Source organism: Ixodes scapularis, unplaced genomic scaffold, assembly GCF_016920785.2.
Source record: "Ixodes scapularis isolate PalLabHiFi unplaced genomic scaffold, ASM1692078v2 PGA_scaffold0__279_contigs__length_252992795, whole genome shotgun sequence".
Lineage (NCBI taxonomy): Eukaryota > Metazoa > Arthropoda > Arachnida > Ixodida > Ixodidae > Ixodes > Ixodes scapularis.
The window spans coordinates 107,809,678-107,826,066 of NW_024609835.1; the positions used below are offsets into that span (position 1 = coordinate 107,809,678).

The 16,389-nt window shown below is 46.7% G+C and overlaps 1 long non-coding RNA gene across 1 annotated transcript; it reads left to right on the top strand.

Moving 5' to 3' along the window:
• The first annotated feature begins 5,676 nt into the window (after positions 1-5,676).
• On the top strand, positions 5,677-15,478 carry LOC120846521. Its single transcript, XR_005717046.3, has 3 exons — positions 5,677-5,739; positions 6,338-6,492; positions 15,350-15,478. It is a non-coding gene; the product is annotated as an uncharacterized LOC120846521 (long non-coding RNA).
• Positions 15,479-16,389: the final 911 nt, after the last annotated feature.

Here is a 16,389-nt window from a genome sequence, read left to right on the forward strand (position 1 = left end):
TTAAGCACTAGATGCAATGTCCCTTTAATTTGCCAACAGCACGCCAATGGTCACGATCAAAACTCACCGAGTCAATGGGCAGTTTTCCACAATATTTATTGCCATGTAATCACCAATTTGGTCTATTAAAAGTCTTGAGCCTGTAGCACATCCATTCTGGATGTGCAAAGCTTATGCTGTAGACGTGCGTCATCACATGAGCATGTTTCTTATCAATCTTAAACGTAAAATGCTAGTTATGCAACGACATTCCCATATCACATTTTTAGCAAATTGAATGGTCCCACCTGTCATACTGTTAGCTTTGGAAGTAAACCAAATCACAATACCGCCAGTAGAATACATCGTACCAAGCATTAGTGCCGCATGTGGCACAAAAAATGTCCTAACTAGGGAAGCAAACTTCATCGATCGTGTTGATTATAGCACTTAAGTACGGGCGAAATCATCAATCAAAGAAGGTCACTCGAAAGGGAAGTTTGCTCGCTGAACGAATATGACTTTATTGGGCGTTCCGCAATGTAGGCCGAAGACATTCACTCCGTGATTGGTACAGAAGCATTTTCAATCGGTCGTGCGAGCGCAAAAACAACAACAAAAACAAAGGTGGATTAGAAACGCGATAGATTCGCCTTTGCACGGAGTACTTACACTCAAAATCGTGTCAACATAAAGTGACTATGGCCCACCTTGCTAGCAGCAATCTTAAAATTTATCCGTGTAGTCGTCGCACCCGTGCACCAACCGAAAGCGTTGCTGCAAGCCCCTCCGCCGTCAACTTTGAGTCGCTGTCGAGTCTGAAGAACTCTGCTCTATGAGGTCCACATCCAGCCACTGAGCACATACAGAAGCACAGGGAATAATACTCGGTTCCAAGTGCAAGCGAAGAACCCGGGACGGAAAGTGCCAAACGACCTGCGTCGGGCGACGGCGACTGACTGCGTAGTACACAGGTTGCGCTCCTTCGACGCCTTCATCGCTGCGGCGGGTGGTCGTAGCTCGTCGCAGCAGTTCGTGTCATCTCTGTTGCTCGTACCGGAACACTAGAGCCGCGTAATATTCTTGCTGCCGGAGTTTATAAGCCTACGTTCGCGGCCAACGCATTTACACAAAGCCACCGCCCAGCGAACCTATCCCCCTCGTTCTCTTTCGGCGACCGGCCGCCAGGGCGGTGACACCGTCGCTGAAACTCCTCAATAGGCCTAGCAGGCACTCCGACTCGGCGCAGCGTTGCTTCGTCGCAAGACCGTCTGCCTACGACCGGCTGGCGTACTGAATGGAATATGCCCGCGCTACCCTTGTGGACCCTTCCGTATTATAGTTTGATCGCTGACCTCAATTTTAGGTTAAGAGGTGAGGTCAATCTCTTCCCCTTGTTTTCCGAGGCAGTGTTGACGAACACTCGTCGAAAAGGGACCCTCGTCGATCCTCTCCTTGTTTTGTGTGATATAGAGCTGAAATAAACGCTGTATGGATTACCTTCGCAGCACGGTATGTACACTTTGTTATTGGTATGCCATTTTTATTCTGACAGACTGCACGTCACTGTCGAGCTGTAACAGTTCGTGGGAGGTATACGTGCAATACCGGTCCAACCTTCTTTGCCGAGTGTCGCGTCAGTATCGAGTTGCAATTGTAAAAGATCGGTCCCGAAGCGCTTACCAACAGCGCGAATACAGCACTTCATCAAACGCGCGCGTCCGCTCCGAGTGTGAACAGGTATTTACGTGGCTCTTGCTGACAGTTCAAACGTATCTTTTTTAACGTCGGCTCGCTCCTGCATCTCCGAGACCGCGAAAAACGCCGCGGCAAATTGTTCCCATCTGCACTTCCCAACAGGCATACCGGCGTATGGGACTAGTCCCATGCTGTCGCTGTAGCGCAACGTATCTCATTGAATTTCGCTCAGCTGCGATGCGGCGATGAGAGGCGCCGATTCAGAAAATACGTCGGTGACATCGGCGCAGTAAAACCCACCGGCGCACCCCAACTCGCTAACGCTCCCATCTCCTACTGCAGAGAGAACTTCCGGTTCCGGAAACATCGTACGTCACGGCTTGTTTTGCGGTCAAGAAAAAGTCGATATTTCATTAATTTTTTGTGTAGAAGTTAATAAACCGAGACGAAAACGGATGCCTGTTCGGCATTCAGTGAACATTGACGGCTTATTGTAAAAGTTATCTGGAAAAAGTAAAAAAGTCATTTCATGGTCCCTTTAATTTATGTTGTGCGACCGTACATCCCCAGGACAAGCCGAGTAGCGACGGATTGAATGCACTCTAGTGCATTGAATAAACACGGTATAGACCGGATCCAGCACATGCATAGGAGGTCACTCACGAGCTGTGCGGAATCCGTTTGACTCCTGAACAGCTCTCAGAAACATCCCGTAGATTAAATTTGAGCCACGGGGACTAACCGAAACTTGAGGATAGTGTGTGGGCAAGAAAAGTGTACATAATTAAAAACAAAACAGCGCAAAGAAGAGTACAAATCAAAAGGTAACCGACAGGAGACAGCGCCGACTTTCAACTGAAGATTTATTTATGTTAGCATCCAGGTATAAATAGCAAACATGACGCACCAAATAAATCAAGGAAAAACAAAAAAAAAATGCATATCACGTGTTCAATACAACACCATCAACACAAACTGGTCCCAGTCTTGCAATGTCACGAGCTTCTATAATTTCACACGTGGCTATGTCTTTATTTAAAAAAAAAAAAAACACTTGGAGTTTGTCGAAGACTAGTATGCAACCACATTCTCTGCAGTGCACCCCCGACGTGACTCGAAACAACTTTACAAACGGTATATTGGTGTTCCCTGACGAGCGTTTCGCCGCAGTAAGGTTGCAACGCCTATTGGCTGAGAGAAAAAGCAAAAACAAGCAAAACAACGCAAACAGGAAGTGACGAAAATTTTTGTTTTGTTTGTTTTTGCTTCTTCCAATTTTACTTTTTGTTTTTACTTTTCGTTTCCTCCAAGTGTTTGTTGGGCGCTTTTCGGAGCGGTCGCGTTGGTTCCATATCAGTGGTTCCAGCGGTCTTTCTTGTATTATACATTGTCGTGTTATGTGCCGCGGTATTGTCGAGTGGAGTTGGTCGTGATATTCAATGCTTGGGAAAGAGCGTCGGCAATGAAGTCCACAGCGCATTCAGCGCATTCATGCAAGCCAGTAACAGGCCCCGTCTCGCCGCATGGAGGCCCGTGGGACGCTTGTTCGGAAAGTAAAAGGTGAGTGGAATTTACCTACTGGTGGCGTTCGATCGTCGATTCAACACCGCTGTGGTGGAATTTGATAGCGCTTGGCTACCTCACGTAGCGTCGGGGACAAAGAAGAAGATAATAGAGATAATCAACGGGAGTGGCATGTGGCTCCCAAGTGCCGCCTGCGCCGCATTTGCATGTTGGGAATGTCAGCTTTTGACGAGCTCGTGCAGTCACAAAAGCGTTCTGTCGAAAGAAGGGATTTACAAACAGATCAGGCTTCGCGAATGGCCCTCACGGCGCGTTGAATTTGTGGCGGGTATATATGTTGCTGTTCGTCCAGGTAGGCCTGCGATGGTGTTTTCTGCACAAATACTGTATTCTGCCTCGTGGTACATTCACACCTGCAGCAGAACTGCTAAGCGATTCTGCTACAGGTTAATGGCGAAGAGTTGTGCTCTTCCATAGTGTGCATGTGCCTCTCTGTTCTACTTCTCCTTTGGTATTCAACTGGTTGTATTTTCTACAACATTTTGTTCAGAAAGCCACTGCGAGACAGGCATTATTGATGTATACTATCCAAAATAATGCTTGAGCATGAGACGAGGTAACAGAAATACTTCTATATGTGCCTGCTTTTTGTGTTTTTGCAAGACAAGGTAACAGAAATACTTCATTATGTGCCTGCTTTTTATGTTTTTGCAATTCACCGGCCAGACCACTCTTCTCATGGTTATTGTTTTGTTGGGTGCAAAAGTTTCCACCCCAGGTGTCCGATGCTTGCGGCTGATGGCTTCTACCTACGTGCATCAAACAGCGGGCCTGCACCTTTGCCGAGACAGCAGTAAAACAGTTCTGGGTAACTGCAGCGACTGGGTCACCGATGCCGTTCCACTTCCTGCACTGCACTCCGCATGGGTCAAAGGGCCAGCGCATGCCTTTTATGCGTTGTCGCCAGCCATAGTGAGTATCGCTTGGAGTCGCGTCATGCGAGTGAAATGCTTGTCACCTGAGTGACGTCAGTTGGGGGGGAGGCGGCGCCGCCGCCGCCGTTGGTGCGGCTATGACCGGTGGTCTGCGATCATAGACCACCAAGCACCATTGCACTGTTCCTGGATGAACTAGCCGCTCTTGAGGAAGGACAGGGTGCTTTGGGAAGAGCTATGGTGTCCGCTTTTTCACTAGCCCCAGCTGTCGCCACAGACATTTTGTCGAAAGGAGCAACATCTATGAATGAGTAGACGGCGCTGAATGGCCGCAAGGGGCCTCGCTTCTGACCGAGGGGGTCAAAATAGTCCCGTTTTAACAGAGGTACCTCTTGGGGTATTGTACAACACAGGAAATAAAGGGCCCGAAAGTTTTCTACCTCGACAAGGTGTGGGTTATGGCAGGACCAATGCGGCTTTGTTCCGTGGACACCTTCATGTGTGGTGGCACAAGGCAGTCATTGCTTAACCTTGCTTAAAGGGGTTATGAAATGCCAAAAATAAAATATTACATAACTATACTGCTAGGACCCATTGTATGTTCCTATAATCCTGCTAAATTTGTTTTGAAAAAGGCGCGATAATTTCATGGATAAATCGATTTATATGCGGGCCCCTCAGATCCGGGCGGACCTGGAGGCTGATGACGTAGCCAGCCTCCAGCGTGGTGTCTACTTGCACGCACTCGCAGACTTGGCTCTCTTGGCGTATCGAGCCTCAGCTTCCTTGTTTACCTTCCACGTTTCCAGCATCCAGTCTGTGACGATTACGTCTACGGCATCGATCGCCTTGTCGAAGTGTTCAACATTGATCGAAGCAGCGATGAGAGTGATTGCTATCAAGAGATGTTGGAAGCTGTTCATTTTGACTGCGACCCGCTGGCGACGAGCTCCAGCGACGACGAGTTCGCTGTGGTCACCGTCGTCCGGGAATGTCTCGCAGGCGCATGCAGGGTGGAAGGTCAACCGGCCGGGGGGCGAGAGCGAGAATAGCTTTCAGTTTACCGAGCTGTTTGAGCGTCGTACCGCGACGAGAAGAGCTTGGGCGATCATGGGGGTGCCTAGAATGAGAGAGTGTTCATGGTCATGTGGTTTATGGACACCATGGTGTGACTAAGTTGAGCAGTGTTGCCTGGTCGCCAAATGAAAATTATAAAAATTCGTAAATTGAATATTGCAGTTATCAGAGCTCTAAAAATTGCGTAACTTGGTGTATATACTAAGTAGCCTATGAGCATTCCATTTCAAGAATAGTCTATTCGTTTAATTTTTGTGTCATAACCCCTTTAAAGATCAACGACTGGACTGGTCATGGGTGGCGTGCCTGAGAGTGGGACAGTAGACGGCTGTTATATACCAACTTTAGACTTCATTCACCCCTTAACTGACAGGGCACTGGAGGCTACATGCTCGGTGAACCAGCCGATTGTCAGTCTTGCATCACTTATCATGCCCCTTTCTCATACAGATGTGCAGGTCGGACATGAGGCAATAAAAGCTTGGCCCACCAACCACATGGCTCCTACCGCCCTGTCAACGTAGAGGTGAGTTGGTGGGGTCTGCTGAGTGCTTCTGGCGTAGCAGCTCGGCAGTGGTGAGTTACTAAAGCGCAAAATGCAATACCGCACTTTACTCTGAATGCTGCGAGCCATCGGAGCTAATCCAGTGCCGAAGGTGTGTCACGTGGCCTGTCCGTTGGGCGCAACGGCACGTTGAGCACAGTGTCATCTGGCAGCGACAAAGTGTCACAGAGCTTTCTGGACAAGCGGCGATAATCAAGAATGAAACGTGCCCTACAGCTAGCTAGCTTCGAGAGTGTTGCACATCGCAGTGTCAAACGAAACGGCAATATCAGTCAACAAGACCGAGTACCGCTTTACGACGAGAGCGTGAAACTGGCAAAAAATATTCTAACCCTAAAATTAACTTTTGCTGTTCGTACAGAAGGAGCACGCTTCAGAGAAAGAGTCGTGTGGGCATCCTTGTGTTCCGCAAGGCATGCCTAGCCTTCAAATTTCTTGCGTTTGCTCTGATCAAGCTTTTGCGCAGTTTTTTTCCAGTGTATCGTTTAACAAAAAGTTACAGCTGTTTTGTACTGAGCAGGTTACAGGAACTGATGCCATCTGTAAATATCTCTTACAGCCGTGCTGTTTGAAGTCATCACAGATATAAACTACACGTTGCAGCAACTCTCAATCGCATTCCTGCCCGTCATGTCGAACAGTGTAGCGCGAATTTCAGTTTGAGGTCTGCACTCTTACTACAATGCAGATGGTGACAGCATCAGGCTGCACTCGGTAAGTTAGTTTGAGACCGGTTCTTTGTGCGGCACTCCGCGAGTGCGGTGCACTCTATGAGATGACTCGCACAATGCCAGTGCATTTGAAACGAGCTTGCTAGAAGGCCCGCTACTCATGGGATAAGTTACTCATATAGTTTTTGGGCAGCTGATGAGTTATTCCCCCCTCCACAGCAACACGTATTGCTGGTTTTGGGTACGACTTGAAACCGATGAGCAGCTCCGACAACTCTGAAGGCCCGTTCACACAGTTGCGTTCGGAGCGACCACTACGCTTACGAACGAATGCAACCGGTTGGAACGACGAGTTACCATAGCAACGAAGCGCCAAACGGTCGTTTCGTTCGTGTTCGTTCGCAACGCAAGGAGTTGAGCCGGGCTGAACTTTTTCGTTACGTTCGGGGACGACGGGAGCGACAGACCAATCACAGGTCGAGGAGCTCGGTCGCGCGCGTTGCATGCCGGTCGTGCCAGGCTCCTTCTATTTGCAAACAAGGCGTTGGTGGTGATCGTCGACAAAGACGGCGTGGTAAACGCTCATCGTTCCCCGTAAAAGTGCTATCCTTGACTGTGAACTTTCGTCGTGTGTCGTTATGATAACCCAGCACGTACTAGAAGGGAAGATCCACCTACTTGTGCGGCGATCTCGTGGCAGCACTCTCAAGACAGCAGAAACGCCCGTGCAGTCGTTTTTGTTTACTTCGACTACAGTGGTGCTTCCTTAGCATTTGTGTCCTCAAACATCACCCGGATTTTTTTTTTTTTTTTTTTTTTTTTTTTTTTGGCACATTTTTTGCGTGTGCTCAAGTTCAAGGTATTACTGGTGCGTACCGTACAAAGGATGCGAATTTTTTACTCGTTTTCATCGCTTGAAAAAGGTGATTAGTGTTAGCAATCCTGAACGCTCGCATCGTCTGTCAAATTATATTTCTACGTTGCTATATCGTTGCTAAGATTACATCGTCTTTTATAATCGTAGAAAAGGCGTGTGGCGAGTTTTGTACTGTTGGCAAAGCCGTGTATTAAAGTCGTGGTCGTGCAAGACGGCGTACTGCATCTTTTTCTTTTTTTTTAATGCACTACCCTGCAAGCATATCCTGAAAAAAGACTAATAAAGCTTGAGGTCATAGAAGACGGTCTGTCTATTTTCTGTTACGCAACTGAGTGGCAGCGCGTCCCCTTCTTTTTGGAGGCACCGCTGAAACAAACACGGCGACCGCCTCTCCGCTGACGGCAACGGAGAGGCGGTCGCCGTGCTGCCGACCTGCTGCGCTTGTTGCAGTGGTAGCAGGAGTGTACGCGCGGCGCAGAGCGATCGTTCCGGTCGCTCTGGTCACAACGGACGCAGTCGCGGATAACGGGTTCGTTTTAGATGTCTGAACCAGCCTTTACACAGCTATTGTAGGCGCACAGCAGATCTTCGTGACTGTATGCCGTAGCCGAAACCTCGGGCTGCTCCGGTGAGGACCCCGCTACCCCGCGTCGGACACGAAACCGACCGCCATGTTTGTAAGCGTAGCTGGGTTGCTTCCTATTGGCTAGGAGGAAGAGCTGAAGCTTGTTTCTTATTGGCTGTTGATTCGTGTGGTTGCATGCGGTTGCATGTGTGTGTACACGTCGCGCACAGTTGTCGTTGGAGTCGCAGCGGTTGGATTCGTTCGTAAGCACAGTGATCGCTCCGAACGCAGATGTGTGAACGGGCCTTAAGGGGGCACACCCCCTAGGGGGGTCAACTTTTGAACCCTTGTTTTAAAATTAACAAAATTTACAGGGTAGGCTGGTGGTCATGCTAGAGGGTGTATGACAAAATTTCAGGTCTGTCGGTTAAATGAGAAGGAAATAAGAGTAGCTTCTATCAGCAACACGCCTACGTTGTTTAGTTAATCTATCGTCAGAAAACTATTGCGATATTAAAGATTTTTATTTGCTAGATATGTAGCAGAATGCCTAGAGGGTGCGGCTATGGAAAATTTTTTCTAAAAAGTAATTCATTTCTATTGGCGGCGTGCGCGAATTACAGGGGGCGCTTCTCTAGCTATCATCATCATCATTTGTGACGTCGCGGGTAGGATAGACTGGGACAGAACGCGCGGATCTTCGATCCCTCGGCTCGTCAGCTCGCTTCGTGTGCAATTTGGGTAACGCGCGGCAAAGCCTGTTTCACGCGTTGTGTTTATTTTCTGAATTGATAATTGTAGTAGGACATTTTACCAAACCTTGAAACCGTGGCAACGCGTAGTCGTGCTAACAAACACTTTTGGCGCTGAGGTGTCGAAGCACTGGGATGGTGGTGTGCAGCTGTTCTCTACCCCAGTAAAAAAAAGCTGGATGATGAAAATAGAATATCCAGCGCTTTACCCGCTATGTCACCTACCAGGACGAACAGGGTGTATTAAAAAAATTATTTGGACAAAATACAACTGAGTTAGGAACGTCTCTTCAAATTAAAAGTAGGAAATTCGAATTCGAGATCCTCTCGCGTGTGTAGTGAACATTTAAGTGAAAGCGACTCCGTGTCTCCTGTTGGTTCCAATGTCTTCTGTGAGCGGTGGTCTCTTATTAGTTCTAAGTTGATTCCTTTTTAAAATTTTGTAAACCAGTAAACAAACATTTCCTCAAAATAACTCGCAGGAAGAAGCGATGGCCGGCTTCCTGAGTCGTTTCAATTAAATCTCTGCTTATTCACCCAGTTGATGCGAAACGTGCGAGACCCCCTCGCGATCGAAGTCGTAAATTTAGTAAGTCGGTCACACCTCAGCGTCACAAAAAAATGAGGTTACACCTGCAATGAATAACTACCGTTAGTACGTCTCATTTTACGGACCCATGTACGTATAATGCGTGATGCGCTTCTCAACGAGCGAGTGTAAATTTGTAAACAATTCTTTGTAAAATAGGTTAGAACAAATTACTCAATCGCCTGATATTGCCGGGCCATCGCCGACAATTTCAGAATTTTTTAAACATTTCTGCTTTTCTATCGAACAGAAGTCGCGATGTGACGAACTTCTTTGCCACGTGTTCGATACGGGAGGAGCTAATTTTCAGTTGCTGACAAGCATTTGCTCGGCACCAACTCTTGAGTCACACTTGGGTGGAAGCGTCGGTATGGGCGAGCTCAATGTTGCTAAAACAAGTGGGCGGTGCGTTGCACCGCAACTGTGCGCGCTTGCGCAGCTAAGAAGACAGCACGTCATTTACTCTGGTGAATGGAAAACCTTTTTCTATACAACAGCCTCCACAGATTCGTAAAAACAAAATTAGAGGCTGTGAATAGCTCTTACGCACGCCGCGCAAGCTGTAATGTAAAACTCCAGGCTTGTTTTTGAACATATTAACGTTTGTTTGTTTTACTATCAAAATCAACCTCGAGGCACTGTTATTCATTAGAAAGATCAGTCACAAAAAAACGTCATACACGCTTCTTTAATAAATAAGCAGTTTTTAATTGGCATCGATGCGAACTAACACAGCCACTCCGTGCATTGACATAGCGCGTCGTCTGCTCGCATCCTACTGGCTCCGTCACAGGAAGGCGCTCGCGAGGTGGCGCCACCAAAACATCTCGTCGCCAATAAATTTTCTCTTCTGCAAAATTGGTCAACTTTTTGGTCTTCTGTGCCTTCGCCAAAATGTCAACATTTTTTACAAAAGACATCCGTAAAGTGACAAAAAAGTTCCATAGCCGCACTCCTTATTAAAGGGACCATGAAATGACTTTTTTACTTTTTCCAGATAACTTTTACATTAAACCGTAAATGTTCACTGAATCCCGAACAGGCATCCGTTTTCGTCTCGGTTTATTAACTTCTACACAAAAAATTAATGAAATATCGACTTTTTCTTGACCGCAAAACAAGCCGTGACGTACGCTATTTCCGGAACCGGAACTTCTCTCGGCAGTAGGAGATGGGAGCATTAGCGGCGACGAGTTGGGGTGCGCCGGTAGGTTTTACTGCGCCGATGTCACCGATGTATTTTCTGAATCGGCGCCTCTCATCGCCGCATCGCAGCTGAGCGAAATTCAACGAGATACGTTGTGCTACAGCGACAGCATGGAACTAGTCCCATACACCGGTATGCCTGTTGGGAAGTGCAGCGAGTCTTCCGGTGAAGACTCCAGAAGTCAACCCAACTGTCATTGTTGGCAAAAGGCGGCCAGTGTCAGTCGTTTGCAAAGCGACGTAGATGGAAACAAATTGCCGCGGCGTTTTTCGCGGTCTCGGAGATGCAGGAGCGAGCCGACGTTAAAAAAGATATGTTTGAACTACGAGTGTCAGCAAGAGCCACGTAAATACCTGTTAACACTCGGAGCGGACGCGCACGTTTTATGGAAGTGCTGTATTCGCGCTGTTGGTAAGCGCTTCGGGACCGATCTTTTACGATTGCAACTCGATACTGACGCGACACTCGGCAAAGAAAGGTTGGACCGGTATTGCACGTATACCTCTCACGAACTGTTACAGCTCGACAGTGACGTGCAGTCTGTCAGGATAAAAATGGCATATTAATAACAAAGTGTACATACCGTGTTACGAAGGTAATCCATACAACGTTTATTTCAGCTCTATATCACACAAAACAAGAAGAGAGAATCGACGAGGGTCCCTTTTCGACGAGTGTTCGTCAACACTGCCTCGGAAAACAAGGGGAAGAGATTGACCTCACCTCTTAACGTAAAATTGAGGTCAGCGATCAAACTATTATACGGGAAGGGTCCACAAGGGTACCCCACAAGGGTAGCGCGGGCATATTCCATTCAGCACGCCAGCCGGTCGCAGGCAGACAGACGGTCTTGCGACGAAGCAACGCCGCGCCGAGTCGGAGTGCCTGCTAGGCCTATATTCTGAGAGCTTCGTCGGAGCGCAATTCGCGGCTGTTGTCGCTCTTCTCGGGTGTTTGTGGATCCAGCGTTCTTGTTCGTCGTGGTCTGTTTTAAGTACATTTTTTTCTTGCTGCTTGAAGTCGGCACGCGTGAGATGAACACGTAGAAAAATAAACGTTCAGTCAGTCAGAGTTTTGAGAGGAAGGAAACCAAAGGAAATAACCGTTCTGGAGTCGGCCCTGCCAGCCCTGCCCTACTGCGCACGCGCAGTAGTTGCTTCGTTTACCACACGATAGATGGCGCTTGGCTCTCAGCATTATCAAATTTGGCAATTTTCGCCACACATCTCTAATTATGCTACAAAATGTGGGTCTGAATATTATTTAACAAAACTTTTGGGAAACATTCGCCGGCTATTTATTGTTTACGATCGCGGTGCTGGTGAGGTAGGCTCTTACCCAATAGGCGACGTGGATTCGGCTGACGTGCTCCATTTCTGCGGATGCATCGTAGTGAAAAGGCAGAGCTTTCGAAGGAAAGAAGTCGCAAAAGAGTCCAGTTTTCTTTTAAAAGTTCTATAGCAAATAATTTTTTTTGGCTCCCTAGTTTTGTGTTTTTGTGTTTCTTTTCACACCTTTTACGACGTGCGGTGGATGAAACTTGATTTTAAAATCATTTCCTGGTCCCTTTAAATTTCAGTCAGGATAAGGGAAGAATGCGCTTTCCCTGTTTTGCCATTATCAAACGATAGATTGACTAAAATGGAATTTATACCAAAAAGTGGAACGGAGAAAAATGTGTTCAAAGTGCTCCAAACCCTACCTTTTCTATAGCTTTGGTGGACGGAAAATAATTTATAAAAAATTAACTATACAGTGAAAATTAATGAAACTTTTTGGGAATACTCTCTAGATGTTGGTGGATGTAAAGATGTCATTTTTCAAAATCAACTTTTTTTGCAGAAATTTTTTTTTCTGGGCAGTGTCTCCCCTTAAGGTGTTTGAAGCGGCAGGAGCAGTTCAGGGACACAATATTTCCACGTGACCTCCCTTGCAGTAGTGGTGATGGTGCGTTCAGTATCAACTCCCTCAGCTCCGAACGGAGTAACTCGACTTGGAGTTCTCGGTGCATTTTAGAACACCTTCAAAAAAATCTCAAAAAAAGCTGCTTTTTTTTTTTTTTTTTTTTGTGGATGTCATGTCTGTTGGATTTTTCACTAGCCACCGTTGTTAAACTTCCAGAACTCTACGTGCCGAGAAATTGAGAGAGAGGAGGGGATGAGAGTGCAGGAATGTCAAAACGCAGAGCTCCGATTGGAGCGATTAGTGGGTAGACCTAAAGCTAACTGCCTTTGTCTGTAATGCACATGCAGAACATCGGTGTCCAGCGTTTCGCATTCACATTCGAATGCGTTTGACGAGTGCAGTGGAGATAAAGGCAGCCTTTGTTTCTGCTGCACTCGTTGAACACGTTCGACTGCAGAACGCGGGCGTCCAGTGTTTGGCTCTCCCATTGAAACGTCCTTGACAAGTGCAGTGGAGACAAAGGCACCTAGCTTTAGGTGTACCCACCAATCCCTCTAACCAGAGCTCGGGTGTCCTGACGTCCTTGCGTGCTCTCTTCCACTCTTCTCCGTCATTTTCTTGGCACATGCATCATGAGCAGATTTTAAGGATGGGGGACTAAAGCCCCCAAGGTTAACTTTTTTCAGTGAAAAATTACCGTCGTGTGAAAATTACCGTCGAATCATTTCTTCCTTGTTAGGAAGAAATGATTAGTGGCTTCCATCCATACTCGAGAACCGAACTAAACGCAATAGACTACTTCCATAAATTCCTGCATGCAACACGGCGCGCGTTGCACTCTGGGAACTAGTTAGCCAGGGAGGAGAGTGGCATGGTTTCAGTTTCGATTGACACGTCGACAAGAGATACACAGAGCGTGGACCATAAACGGCCGTTATCTCATATTTTCTGGTATCGAGAGCGTCATTTGTGGTCTCTAAACTAACCTAAATGGCCAGACCTTGAATCTTTAGCGCAAGCCCGAGAAGTATAGCTTGTCTTAACGCATGCTTGTTGTATTTTTGTACTTGAGCCTTTTTGTTAGCGGTTCGAGGTATGTGGACGAGCCAGTGCTGGGAATGTCGACGCTGCGAAGCTCAGGGATCTTGCTTGTGTACGAATCAACAAGCTGTAGCAACCAATAAGTATGCATACATCGAGCTCGCGCCTTTACATTAGTCAGGAATCAGGAAGTTTTTTTTTTTTTTTTTTCGTGCGTTTATAGACGAAATATAACTTTTTGCAATTACTGTTTTTCTTAATACGCCTGAGTATGCGAAGTAAAACTCTGACGTGCCATTGAAAAGCTCCATTCGAACACACTTCTCATCTCTTATCTGTACTGCCCCGCAGCACTGCACAAAGTGAAGTCCCCACCCGCTTGCCTTCCACTAATATTCAACATCACGTATGCACATAAAGTTATCGTGCAATAATATAGGTACATTCACACATACAAAAAAGAAAGCAGAAGTCGAGCACTTGTGTGAACAATGTCGCACCGTTCGCTGGAAGTGCACTGGACAGGCATGAATTCTGCGGTGTGTTGAACGAACGAAATTATTCAAAGCGCATTTGACGGTTGCTAATGGCCATAATATTTGTTATGTGTTTGCTTTCTTTCTGACTGAGTATGCCGAGATAATTTCAGACACACCATTCAGGCACAGATCTTGGGCGTCAGTAAAAGCTCGTCCAAAAAGGCCGAGGAGGAGTTGGGGACGCTTGTTAGGGCCTCCGTCGTAGCTAGCCGATCTTAGCGTTTGCGAAAACTTAATCTTCTATCAGCATAAAATTTGAGTGCGAGATATGTGATGACATGAGGAAGACATCACAGTAACTTTTGTGCAGTAGTGAGGTTGAATTTATTGTTTCCTTAAAAGTTAATGCGCCAATGCTGGGCTTAACTTTGATACTCCTGTGAGGATGTGGCTTGCTTTTCGCCCAATGAAGTAACAAGAAGCGTACGTTTGGCAAACAAAATACGTGTAGGGCTCAAGGTGACCGAATTTCAGTTGTAGTTCACTGGTACTGGACGGGATTACTGACACTGAGCTCAAAGATGCACTCGTGGGGTGAGGTGACTAAGCCACGTCTTACTACGTTTGCATACGCACGCATAATATCCGGTGTTTCTGGAACCAAGGAAAGTGCCCCGGTCTTCGTTTTGTATCGCTCTAGAATGAGTGTATTGTACATTCGTAAAAAAAGTCAGATAATCGAAAACATGAGCAGCGTATTCGGTCGCGGCGTGATAGCATGAGATGAAGCTGCTCAGTAGAAACCGAAACTAAGTGGCCAACAAGTTCCCAGTGGGCACTGCGTGGTATTTCGCCGCGATGGGGCGCGTCGGTTTGGAAGAAGTCTATTGCAACGCCGCCATTTCTCCCGCATCAGCCACTAAGGAAACTACACGGCTACACTTAGTGGTTCCGTCGAGTCGCAGCAGAGTCAGTGGCGCTGACTCTTCTGTATAGGCTCCCTACGGGAGCCAGAATTGCGTGTTCATCCCTGTAGCGCCGTCTTTCCTGTACGGTATAAGGAGCCGGCGAATGGCAGCACGGTGCGCTCAAAAGCAGGGGAACGTATGCCAGGGTGTCTGCAATGTGTACTTTCGTGCACAACATTTGAGTCTGCTCCTCACGTGGTCGCATCTCGGTGAGTAGCGGTGCGGCGGTACGTGGAAAACAGTAATGCAACTATGCCTCCTGTAAAGAGCCTATTCAGGAACTCTAGGTGGCGCCATCTCGCAGGGCCATTTTGCAGTAGCTAAATAAAACAACTTGCATGTTTTAGTTCGTCGCAGAAGGGTGGCGCTGTTATTGTATTTAGTTTGGTTTCTGTGGACGCCAGCGGTCCTGGTTCTAAGAGTGAGTTTTCCAACTGAGCGTTTTCCTTGCATGTTCGGGTCAGATATTGGTTCCTGTTGACCTGATGGACTCCTTTGTTCTCTGCATTCATTATAGGTTACCGTCGTGAATCATGGACCAAGACTGCACTCTTAGGCCCACTCCTTTTTGGTGGATCGGGTCTTGTCATCTTCCCCTTTCGTGGCTTCCTGTTGTAATTAAATTAATTCTCATATTTTTTTCTGACGGTGGTGCATACCTCTTGCCACACTTGACAAAAATAGTGTGGTGAATCCATGCCACGGATTACTGTGAAACATGCGAGAAGGTAATTATTGATAAGATTAAGCTCCGAAAAGTTCGATGAAACGACAATAGATATACCCCGTTTAATATTTCTGACCACTTTAAGCATGCTATCTCCGGAGTATTTCAGCCTATCATTTCATCGGCTTTTGACCGTTCACACGCTCACGGAAAGGCAATCGGCAAGGGCTTTCAAATCTGCGTTCTGCAGATTTGAAACATTACCAAGTGTATTTCGGCACAACTAAATGTTCAAACTTAAGGCCATTTTGTTGCCATAATTTTAAGGTTCTGCTAAGGTGAATATGTGTTCCTTACATTAATTTAAAAGAAAAAAAAAAAACATTACATATGTCCTCGGAGTTTTTACAGAAGACCCATCGCTATCACCATCACTATTTTGATTTTTCCAAGATGGCCGTTTTGCTTCGTGAACGTTCCGTGACTTCGGAGACTTACGAACAGCACTGCCTAATTGGTACGTTAATTTTGGTGGCTATTTATCGTGTAATATCGTGGGTATCTTGTATTTGTACAGAAAGTAGTATTTCAGGTTAAGATTGTTCTTTGTAGAGCGTTAGCTCGGTGGGTTGTCTCCTCTGAACTGCTTGCCTTGTCCACGTTTCTTTCCCTCCCAAACCCATCACACTTTCTGGTTACTTTTCCTGTTTTCAATACCTGCTATTTTGCTAGCAAATATCCACAAACGTAGGTACCATGCAGCTCTACCTGCACTGTTCTTTTTATGTACCGCAATTGCAAGAACCGCTTTTGTTTTGAAATTATTTAACTTGCGGCGTTCTATAATATCGTTAGACAGCCCAGTTATGTTCGCAAACAACACTTGGCTA